The 10599-nt window shown below is 41.3% G+C and overlaps 1 non-coding gene across 1 annotated transcript; it reads left to right on the top strand.

Annotated features, from left to right (window-relative positions):
* The first annotated feature begins 2831 nt into the window (after window positions 1-2831).
* On the top strand, window positions 2832-2903 carry TRNAS-GGA (transfer RNA serine (anticodon GGA)). Its single transcript has one exon. It is a non-coding gene; the product is annotated as a tRNA-Ser (tRNA).
* Window positions 2904-10599: the final 7696 nt, after the last annotated feature.

Genomic DNA, 10599 nt, shown 5'->3' with positions numbered 1-10599 from the left:
TCAAGTGTTTAATACAATACTATTAACTACAGCCATCATGTGTTCATTCAGTTCAGTTCAGTTCAGTTGCTCAGTCGTGTCCGACTCTGCGACCCCATGAATCGTAGCACGCCAGGCCTCCCTGTCCATCACCAACTCCCGGAGTTTACCCAAACTCATGTCCATCGAGTCAGTGACGCCATCCAACCCTCTCAGCCTCTGTTGTCCCCTTCTCCTCCTGCCCTCAATCTTTCCCAGCATCAGGGTCTTTTCAAATGAGTCAGCTCTTTGCATTAAGTGGCCAAAGTATTGGAGTTTCAGCTTCAATATCAGTCCTTCCAATGAATACTCAGGACTGATCTCTTCTAGGATGTTGCTCATTCAGTTCAGTTCAGTTCAGTTCAGTCACTCAGTCATGTCCGACTCTTTGCGACCCCATGAATCACAGCACGCCAGGCCTCCCTGTCCATCACCATCTCCCGGAGTTCACTCAGACTCACGTCCATTGAGTCCGTGATGCCATCCAGCCATCTCATCCTCTGTTGTCCCCTTCTTCTCCTGCCCCCAATCCCTCCCAGCATCAGAGTCTTTTCCAATGAGTCAACTCTTCACATGAGGTGGCCAGAGTACTGGAGTTTCAGCTTTAGCATCATTCCTTCCAAAGAAATCCCAGGGTTGATCTCCTTCACAATGGACTGGTTGGATCTCCTTGCAGTCCAAGGGACTCTCATTACCACAGTTCAAAAGCATCAATTCTTCGGCACGCAGCCTTCTTCAGAGTCCAACTCTCACATCCATACATAACTACTGGAAAAACCATAGCCTTGACTTGATGGACCTTAGTCAGCAAAGTAATGTCTCTGCTTTTGAATATACTATCTAGGTTTGTCATAACTTTTCTTCCAAGGAGTAAGCATCTTTTAATTTCATGGCTTCAATCACCATCTGCAGTGATTTTGGAGCCCCCCAAAATAAAGTCTGACACTGTCTCTGCTGTTTCCCCATCTATTTCCCATGGAGTGATGGGACCGGATGCCATGATCTTTGTTTTCTGAATGTTGAGCTTTAAGCCAACGTTTTCACTCTCCTCTTTTACTTTCATCAAGAAGCTTTTTAGTTCTTCTTCATTTTGCCATAAGGGTGGTGTCATCTGCATACCTGAGGTTATTGATATTTCTCCTGGCAATCTTGATTCCAGCTTGTGTTTCTTCCAGTCCAGCGTTTCTCATGATGTACTCTGCATAGAAGTTAAATAAGCAGGGTGACAATATACAGCCGTGACGTACTCCTTTTCCTATTTGGAACCAGTCTGTTGCTCATTAGATCCCCAGAAATTTTTCATTTTATAACTGCAAATTTTTATTCATTGGCCACCTTCCCTCACATCCCTGCCCCAACAGCCAACCAACCTACTCTTGGTTATTTTTTTTAGATCCCACATATAATTGATAGCATATAGCAGTTGTCTTTCTCTGTCATAATGCTCTCAAGGTCCATCTATGTTGTCACAAATGGCAGGATTTCATTCTTTTTCATAGCTAAGTAATATTCCACCATATACACCACATTTTCTTTATCCATTCATTTGTTGATAGACACATAGGCTGTTCCCATGTCTTGGATATTATAAACAATGCAGCAATGAATATGAGAGTTCAGCTATCTATTTGAGATTGTGATTTAATTTCCTTTGGATATGGCTTCCCTGGCGGTTCAGTCAGTAAAGAATCTGCCTGCAATGCAGAGACCTGGGTCCAATCCCTGAGTCAGGAAGATCCCCTGGAGGAAGGCATGGTAACTGCGTGGGAAATCCCATGGATAGAGCAGCCTGGTGGGCTACAGTTCATGGGGTTGCAAGACATGACTTGCAACACCATCAGACATGACTTAATGACTAAACCACTAACCACCAATACACTCAGAAGTCAATTTCTATTGTTAAGTTTTTGAGGAACATCCATACTGTTTTCCACAGTGGCTGCACCAACTTACACTCCCACCGACAGAGCATAAGTGTTTCCTTTTCTCTACATTTTACCAGCACTTGTTATCTCTTGTCTTTTTTTCCCCTTCATTAAAAAAATTGAGATATAATTATTGTAGTAATAAAATGTTACATTGGTTTCAAGTGTACAACAGAATTCAGTAGATGTTTATATTGTGGAATATTTACTACAATAACTACTTGTGACTCTTTGCAAGCCCATGGACTATATAGTCCATGGAATTCTCCAGGCCAGAATACTGAAGTGGATAGCCTTTCCCTTCTCCAGGGGATCTTCCCAACCCAGGGACTGAACCCAGGTCTCCCCCATTACAGGTGGATTCTTTACCAGCTGAGCCACAAGGGCAGCCCAAGAATACTGCAGTGGGTAGCCTATCCCCTCTCCAGCGGATCTTACCAACTCAGGGATTGAACTGGAGTCTCATGCATTGCAGGCAGATTCTTTACCAACTGAGCTATCAAGGAAGCCCACAATAACTATAGCTAAAATCAATCACCACATCTTCTGTCTTTTTGATTATAGCCATTCCAACAAGTGTGAGATGATGTGTCATTGTGGTTGGTTTTGATTTGTATTACCCTGGTAGTGATGTTGACTCTTTTTACATACCTTTTGGCAATTGTATGTCTTCTTTTGGAGACATGTTTGCTTAAGTCTTTTTTTCTTTTTTAAAGTCAAATTTATTTATATTTGCTATTGGGTTGTATAAGTTTCTTTCATATTTTGGATTTTAACCTCATATCAGATATGTGGTTTACAAATACTTTCTCCCATTCTATAAGTTGCCTTTTCATTTTGTTGATTGTTTCCTCTGCTATGCAGAACATTTTTAGTATGATGTAGGACTCCCTGGTGGCTCAGAGGTTAAAGCGTCTGCCTGGAATGCAGGAGACCCGGGTTCGATCCCTGGGTTGGGAAGATACCCTGGAGAAGGAAATGGCAACCCACTCCAGTACTCTTGCCTGGAAAATCCCATGGAGGAGCCTGGTAGGCTACAGTCCATGGGGTTGCAAAGAGTCGGATACGACTGAGCTAGAAAATTGTAGAAAAATTGTAATTGTAGATCCACTTGTTTATTTTTGCTTTTGTTACTCACACCTTCAGTGTCATAGCCAAAAAATCATTTCCATTGGAAAATCATTTCCAATGTCAAGGAGCCTTTTTTCTTATGTCTTCTTCCAGGAATCTTAAAACTTCAGGCCTTACATTTAAGTCCTTAATCCATCTTGAGTTAATTTTTTTTTAAGATTTTTTTTTGGGGGGGATGTGGACCATTTTTTAAGTCTTTATTGAATTTGCTTCAATCATGTTTCTGTTTTATGTTTCGTTTTTTTGTCCTCTAGTCATGTGAGGATCTTAGCTCCCCAACCAGGAATTGAACTCACCGCCTGCATTGGAAGGTGAAGTCTTAACCACTGGACTGCCTGGGAAGTCTCCTATTTTGAGTTAATTTTTGTGAGCGGTGTAAGATAGGGGTCCATTTTCATTCTTTTCATGTGAATATTGAGTTTTTTCATCACCATTTATCGAAGAGACCATCCTTCCCCCAGGCTACCCAGGTGGCTCAGTGGGTAAAGAATCTGTCTGCAATGCAGAAGATGTTGGAGTTGCAGGTTCGATCCCTGGGCCGGAAAGATCCCCAAGAGGAGCACATGGCAGCCCACTCCAGTATTCTTGCCTGAAGAATCCCATGGATAAAGGAGCCTGGTGGGTTACAGTCCACAGAGTCACAAAGAGTTGGATGTGACTGAAGTGACTGAGCATGCACACACATCTATTCCCCACTGAGTGTTCTTGGCTCCCTTGTCAGGTATGGGTTGGCCATATATGAAAACTTGAAACCTTCATCCAAAATCTTCTTAATTTAGTTCTATGGTTGCACAAACTAAGATAAGAACAGAATAGAATGTGTCAACTTTACAATTCTTACTGTTTATTCATGTCTAAATGTCTATGATAAACTGTTTCACACGTGGACCTAAGAGTTTGTATAAAATCTTTTCACCATTTTTTCTTTTCACTTGGGAGATTACTATAGTAGTCCACAAAGCAGAATCATTATTCTGAAAAATAAGTGAAAACTGCTTACAGTGTTCTTAATTAAAATGAAGAGTGAATCCTGGCTGGGGCCGGGGGCGGTATTTCTGTCTTAATGAAGCTTCATTCACTTGTCTCATTAAAAAGCTTTGTTTAAAAAAACAGTCCCACTTGCTGGTATGTTAAACTAGGATTTTCATTCTGTCTATGCTGTATAAACCACTGAGGGTGATTTTTATAATCCGAAGGTAATGTATTTTTTCCCTTGATGTTCTTGCCGGAGGCATTCTGTCCCCTGTTATGACCAGTATTATAACAGCGTTCTATTTTTGTCTCTCCAGATTGGAGTAAGAGTAGATGAAGAATGGAAAATAGGGCTCCTTTGTTTGGAGCTTCGCAGTTATCCTGAGTGTATAATTTCTGAAACTAGACAGAGCCAAAGGGCACTCTGAGTCCTTTAACAACAGCCGAGAGAGATCGTTTTCCTTTGCTGCTCTATCATTAGTGTTTTCTCTTCGCATGATTCAAAAAACTGATCCTCACAGCTGCTTGGACAGTCCACCTGCCCCAGAAAAATCATTTTGAGACTGTTCATTACTTCACTGCTTACTGTGCTGTTCAACCAGTTCTTGGTTTTCCATGCTAATGAATGTTAACTGAGAATCCCCCAGGGTCCATTTTAGCCGGTAGTGTCAGTTTTTCCTTCATCGGACCGCCTGTGAGCATTGCTCACAAGAATGGGCACGATGAATGAGGTTGAGTTGACTCTCTTTTGTTTCCCCTGTCCTCCCTCTTAAGCGCCAGCTTCAAAGGATATTGTCTTGTGTTTTCATTGATTCCTTTGTCCCCTCCCATTTAAAAATATGGTGAGTGTCTTTCTGAAGCTTCCTTCTCTCTGCTGTAGTCTTTTACGACTTGTTAATCCACTGATTTTCATTTTTTCCTTCTGGCTGCTCCAGCATCCCCTTTATCCTTGTGTCCTTGATCAACACCTAACGGTTGAAATTCCCCAGGGCATCTTAATCTCCTTGCTTTTCTGAGGGGGTTTGGACAAAGGGATCCATGGCTATAGACTCGAGGACTGTGTCTGACAATCAAGCTGGTTGCCCGAGTTTGTCTCCGACTCCATGTACCTCCCTAATTTAGGCATAGCTCACTTTCATCTCATCCAGAACTGCCGTGATGTCTCCTGGTCAACCTGGCCATAGAGTGTGGTACCCTAGTCTAATCTTTCCTGGCTCTATTCCATGCACTCATGCAACCTTTTTCTTCTCAACTTGGTTTTTCCCATCACTGAATCTCATTTCTCAGGGCCTTATTCTAAAAATATACTTTATTTTTAGAGCAGTTTTAATTTTATGTATTTATTTCTGGCTACATCATGCAGAACTTCCCTGACCAGGTATTGAACCTGTGCCTCCTGCAGTGGAAGCTTGGAGCCTTAACCACCAGACTAGCAGGGAAGTCCTGAGGCCTTACTGTTTTGAGAGCCAAGACTGCCTCACCATGTTGGCAGGCAGTTTCTGTGGGCCAGCTCCAGGAGGCTGACCTTGGTCTCTACACTGTACATGTTTAATGCCTGGTCCCTTCTCTGTCTACCTGGTCCCTGCTGGACTTCTTTTTTCCATCTTGCTTCTTCCAGAACTTAATTTACCAATTTAACTTCAGCCTGCGTCAGGCCTATATATAGATTTCCCTTTAGCTTTCCTGGGTTCCTATTACTTACTTATCAACCAGCTTCATTTGGTTATTCACTGTGCGAGCCACCCTAGTTCTAGCAAGCACTGTTTCCCGTCACTGCTGTGCTTGATCTGCCCTGACTTGGAAAATTTCTAATGTTAATCTGAGAAATTAACTCAGATTTCTCTTCTCTCCCTGTTCCCAAGCTGCTTCTCTGCTCAGGTCTTCTAGGATTTCTGTTAAGACGGATTTATGTTAAATTCACACCTTCTACTAAGATGCCAAGGCAGAGCCATAAAAAAGAGTGAAATGATGCCATTTGCAGCAACATGGGTAGACCTGGAGATCATCATACTAAGTGAAGTAAGACAGAGAAGTATTGTCTGATATCGCTTTTATGAAGAATCTAAGAAAATGACACAAATGAATTTACACAATAGAAATACTTACAGACATAGGGAACAAGTGTACGGTTATCAAAAGGGGTCCATCATTTAAGCAGTGCTACTTTATTGGCAGTCTTTGTTCTGTGTTGGATATAGTTTATGCTAGTATCTGTTTTGTGTAAGTAAAGGGTTTCATGATGGAATTTTATATTACATGCTTTTAGCTGAATTCAAATATGCATACTTGGTACCACCACCACCATCCTCACTCCCACCCTACAAAGTCCTTACTTTTTTTTTTTTACAACATGGTCCAGAAATGCAAGCTAAATATTTCACTTGTAGTTTAAACAAAAATGAGGTTATTGTTCTAGTGTTAGGAAAAAACTGGTTTCCTAAAAGGTGATTTGGTAGATCCAAAAAAAAGTATGCTGCCCTTTGGAGTCAATTTAGAGGTATAAGAAGTAATTTGACTATGTAAGATTTTAATCTAATACAGTCTTTAGAATCTCACCTCACTCTACTCTGTTTTATTTATTCATTCAATAAATATTATGCATCTCATGCATGTCAAGTTCTGAGTTAGGTCCTGTGAACATAAAGATATATCAGCTTCTCAAGGAGTTTTATTCTAGAAAGATGAAATGGACTGAAAATGAATGAGACAATAAGGTGTTTTTCAAAGTACCTGTAGTGCATGTTGGAGAAATAAGTAGGATGTGGTCAGCTCTTTGTGGTTGTTGGGAGAGTTGTTAGAAAAAGCTTCAGAGAGGAGGTGACTGCTGAGCTGTGTCTTAAAGAATGTCAGTGGGGGACTTTCCTGGTGGTCCAGTGGTTAAGAATCTGCTTTCCAATGCAGAGGACATGAGTTGGATCCCAGGTGGGGGAACTAATCTCACAAGCTGCTGGGCAACTAAGCCTGCATGCCGCAACTAGAGACAAACCTGCATGCTGCAACTAAGACCCAACGCAGCCAAATAAATATATTTTTTTAAAACAGTGATAATGGGTTAGTTAAGTAAATAGTGTGGTGAGGGGTAATGCTGGTAGGACAAAACTTACCCCAGAGTTTAAATATTTATTTATTTGGCTGTGTCTCTTAGTTCCTTGACCAGGGATGGAACCTGCATCTCCTGCATGGGAAGGCAGATTCTTAACCACTGGACCACCAGGGGAGTCCCTATTCCAGAGATGAAAGAACCACTGATAGTCTAGTCTCTGGAGAAGGAAATGGCAACCCACTCTGGTATTCTTGCCTGGAAAATCCCATGGACAGAGGAGCCTGGTGGGTTATAGTCGATGGGGCCACAAAGGGTTGGAGTGAGCAACTGAGCTCAGTAGTTGAAAATGGCTGTGGCACAGAAGTACACCTGTGTGGAGTATTGAGTTGCTGCTGAAGCAGAAGCAGGAACGGTAACATGGTGGACACCTTTGTATTCTTCAGGGTCAGCAAGTGGGAGTCATGGCTGGGGGTGCAGACAATGGAGGAGAGAGTGTGACAAAGGGATTTTATTTTAGAAAAATGTATCCAGCAGGATGAAAAAGGACTGGGGGGAGAGGACAAGGAGAAAGGGAGGTGTAGGTCATTGTAATGATAACAGGGAGAGATTATGAGAACCAAGACTAAGGCAGCCATAGTAGGAAAGGGAAATGAGTGACAGGTGTAGGTTTTGGGAATGCTGAATGGTATAGGCATAAGGATGTCTGGGTTAGGATAGAGGTTAGAGAGTAAAAATCAACCATAACTCCCAGCTGGCTGGATCTATCATTGCTCTAGAACCAATGCTGTGTCTTTCCCATGCCCCAAATGTGTTGAAACCTAATATCCAAGGTGACAGTGTTAGGAGGTAGGGCCTTTGGAAGGTGATTAGATCATGAGGGTGGAACCCCCATGAATGAGACTAGTGCTCTTATCAAAGGGACCAAGAGAGGTTGTTTGGCACTTTCACCACATGAGGACATAGTGAGAAGATGGTTTATGAACCAGAAAGCAATTTCTTACCAGACACTGAATTTGCTGGTCTTGATCTTGGACTTTCCAGCTTCTAGAACTGTGAGAAGTTTCTTTGTTTCTTCCTTTTTTTTTTTGATGGTTATGTATTTTATTCTTCATTCATGTGGATAACAATATAAGGAAAGTTTTTTAGCATACAATATAAAGTCATACATGATTTTGTTTAATTTAATATAAATATTTTTGTTGTTTAGTTGTTAAGTTGTTTCCAACTCTTGCAACCCCATGGACTCCATTGCAGCCTGCCAGGCTTCCCTGTCCATGGGGTTTCCCACGCAAGAACACTGGAGTGGGTTGCCATTTCCTTCACCAGGGGTTTCTATTGTTTATAAGCCACCCAGTCTATGGTATTCTGTTATAGCAGCCCAGATGGACTAAGACAGTAATGATGTCTCTGTAACCATAGATTACTCTTCCCTTTGACTTTAAAAATTGCCTTCAGAGAGTATTTTATTAGAATTTAAGTAATTTGGGCTTTTGTTCATTCAGTCTGGCACATTTTTATAGACCACCTATTTTAGGTGATCAATACTTTAATAGATGCAAAGTTGAGATGCAAAGCTTACAGTCTCATTGGATGAGCATTCCCTGGTGGTCCAGTTGTTAGGACTCGGTACTTTCACTGCTGGAGCTCAGGTTTGATCCCTGGTGGGGGAATTAAGATCCCGAAAGCCACATGGCAAAACAAAAAAAAATCTCGTATGGAAGCAAGGCATAAAAACACAAGATTCTAAGACTGTGAAATGAGACGTATGAGATTAAATTAATAAAATGCAATGTATATTAAAATATTGCCATGTATCAGAAACCATTTGAAGCCATTTAAAAAATAACAGCTATTAAAAAACCCAAATAACTGTGCTTACCCATTGTAGACTCTCATTAAATACTAAGTCATAATAATAAAATAACACTAAAGAAATGATAGGTTTATATTATTTTACCAAATGAAACAATTTTTTATGCCAGAAGGGATATTAAGATCATTCGGGTCCAGTGATTTCCCAACCATGGAAATCCAGGGAAGAAGAGGTGGATGTGATTTCTCACTTGAGCATTTAAATGCAAATGAAAGTCCTAGGATGCATTCCTAACTTTTGCTATCTAAATAATAGGGCCTAAAGAAGGTCTTAAAAAAATAAAATAAAAATGTAGGGCAGACTTTACATAAAGGGATGGAAACAGAAAGGACTATTTTGCTTAAAATAGAGCACCTATATTTAGGAGCTTTTAGTCTGGCATGACCTTGACATTTAAGACAACATAGTGGTTTTAAGTCTGATTATAACCTCCATTCTTTACCTTGTGTCTCTAAACCATTCAATGGGCTTAATGCTTCTGCCACGGCAGAATGAAAACAGTAGGTTGCTACCTAAGGATTTCAAACCATTAATCTCTCGGACTCCCTGGCCAGCAACTCTTTGTGAGTAGGCACTACTGCTAATCCACAGTAATTTTATAGGACCACTCCTGTGATTAAATTAGGACTGCACCAGAAGTCTGGTCTGGGGGCTGAGGAGTCTCCTGATCTAAGCTCAAGTCTGAGAAGTTCCCTGGGGGTCCAGAGGTTAGGACTCTATACTTTCAGGGCATGTCCTGGGTTTAATCCGTGATCAGGGAAGTATGATCCCACAAGCCCACGTGGATGGGCCCCACCCTCCAAAAATGTGCTGGAGTTGAGGTAACTTGACCAGAAAGATCTCCCAGGGCCTTGTGAAAGAAGTGGAAGAGTTAGTTACTCAGTCGTGTCCGACTCTTTGCGACCCCATGGACTGTAGCCTACCAGGCTCCTGTCCATGGGATTCTTCAGGCAACGGGATTCTCCAGGCAATATTATTCTTGCCTGAGTGGATAGCCTTTCCCTTCTTCAGGGGATCTTCCTGACCAAGGGATCAAACCCAGGTGTCCTGCATTGCAGGCAGATTCTTGACTGTCTGAGCCACCAGGAAGCCCCCTAAGGGCCTTACGAGCTTCAAAATGTTTATTCTATGAGATGATATAGACCAGCCAAGGGACAAGTTTCCTGGGTCTTAAGCAATGTTAGAAACCACCTTTAATAAAAATAATACAAAATTATGAACACAAAATTAGATGTGAAAGAGGACATTGACTTAGACTGCAAAAGAAATCCCAACAAATTATAAATTTTAAAAAGCTAGCAATTACTACAGGCAGAAAAATAACCCAGAAGAATAGCATAATATTTTTATTTTTAAAATGGAAATCTAGTTCATTTACAATGTTGTATTATAATAGTAACATAATCTTTTGTATTAATCAACTGCTAGACAAACATCTTGTTTTTTAATATTTATTTATTTGGCTGCATCAGGTCTTAGTTGTGTCATGCGAGACCTTTGAGCATCATGTGAGATCTTTTGTTGTAGTTGGGCACGTGAGATCTTAGTTCCCCTACCAGGGATGGAACCCCCATCCCCCACATTGCAATCGGGTTCTTCACCACTGAAGAACCCAGTTCTTCCACCAGTGAAGTCCC

The sequence above is a fragment of the Budorcas taxicolor genome, chromosome 14 (genome assembly GCF_023091745.1).
Source record: "Budorcas taxicolor isolate Tak-1 chromosome 14, Takin1.1, whole genome shotgun sequence".
Lineage (NCBI taxonomy): Eukaryota > Metazoa > Chordata > Mammalia > Artiodactyla > Bovidae > Budorcas > Budorcas taxicolor.
Note: the sequence above shows the minus strand (reverse complement) of the source record. Positions and strands in the feature narration are given on the sequence as shown.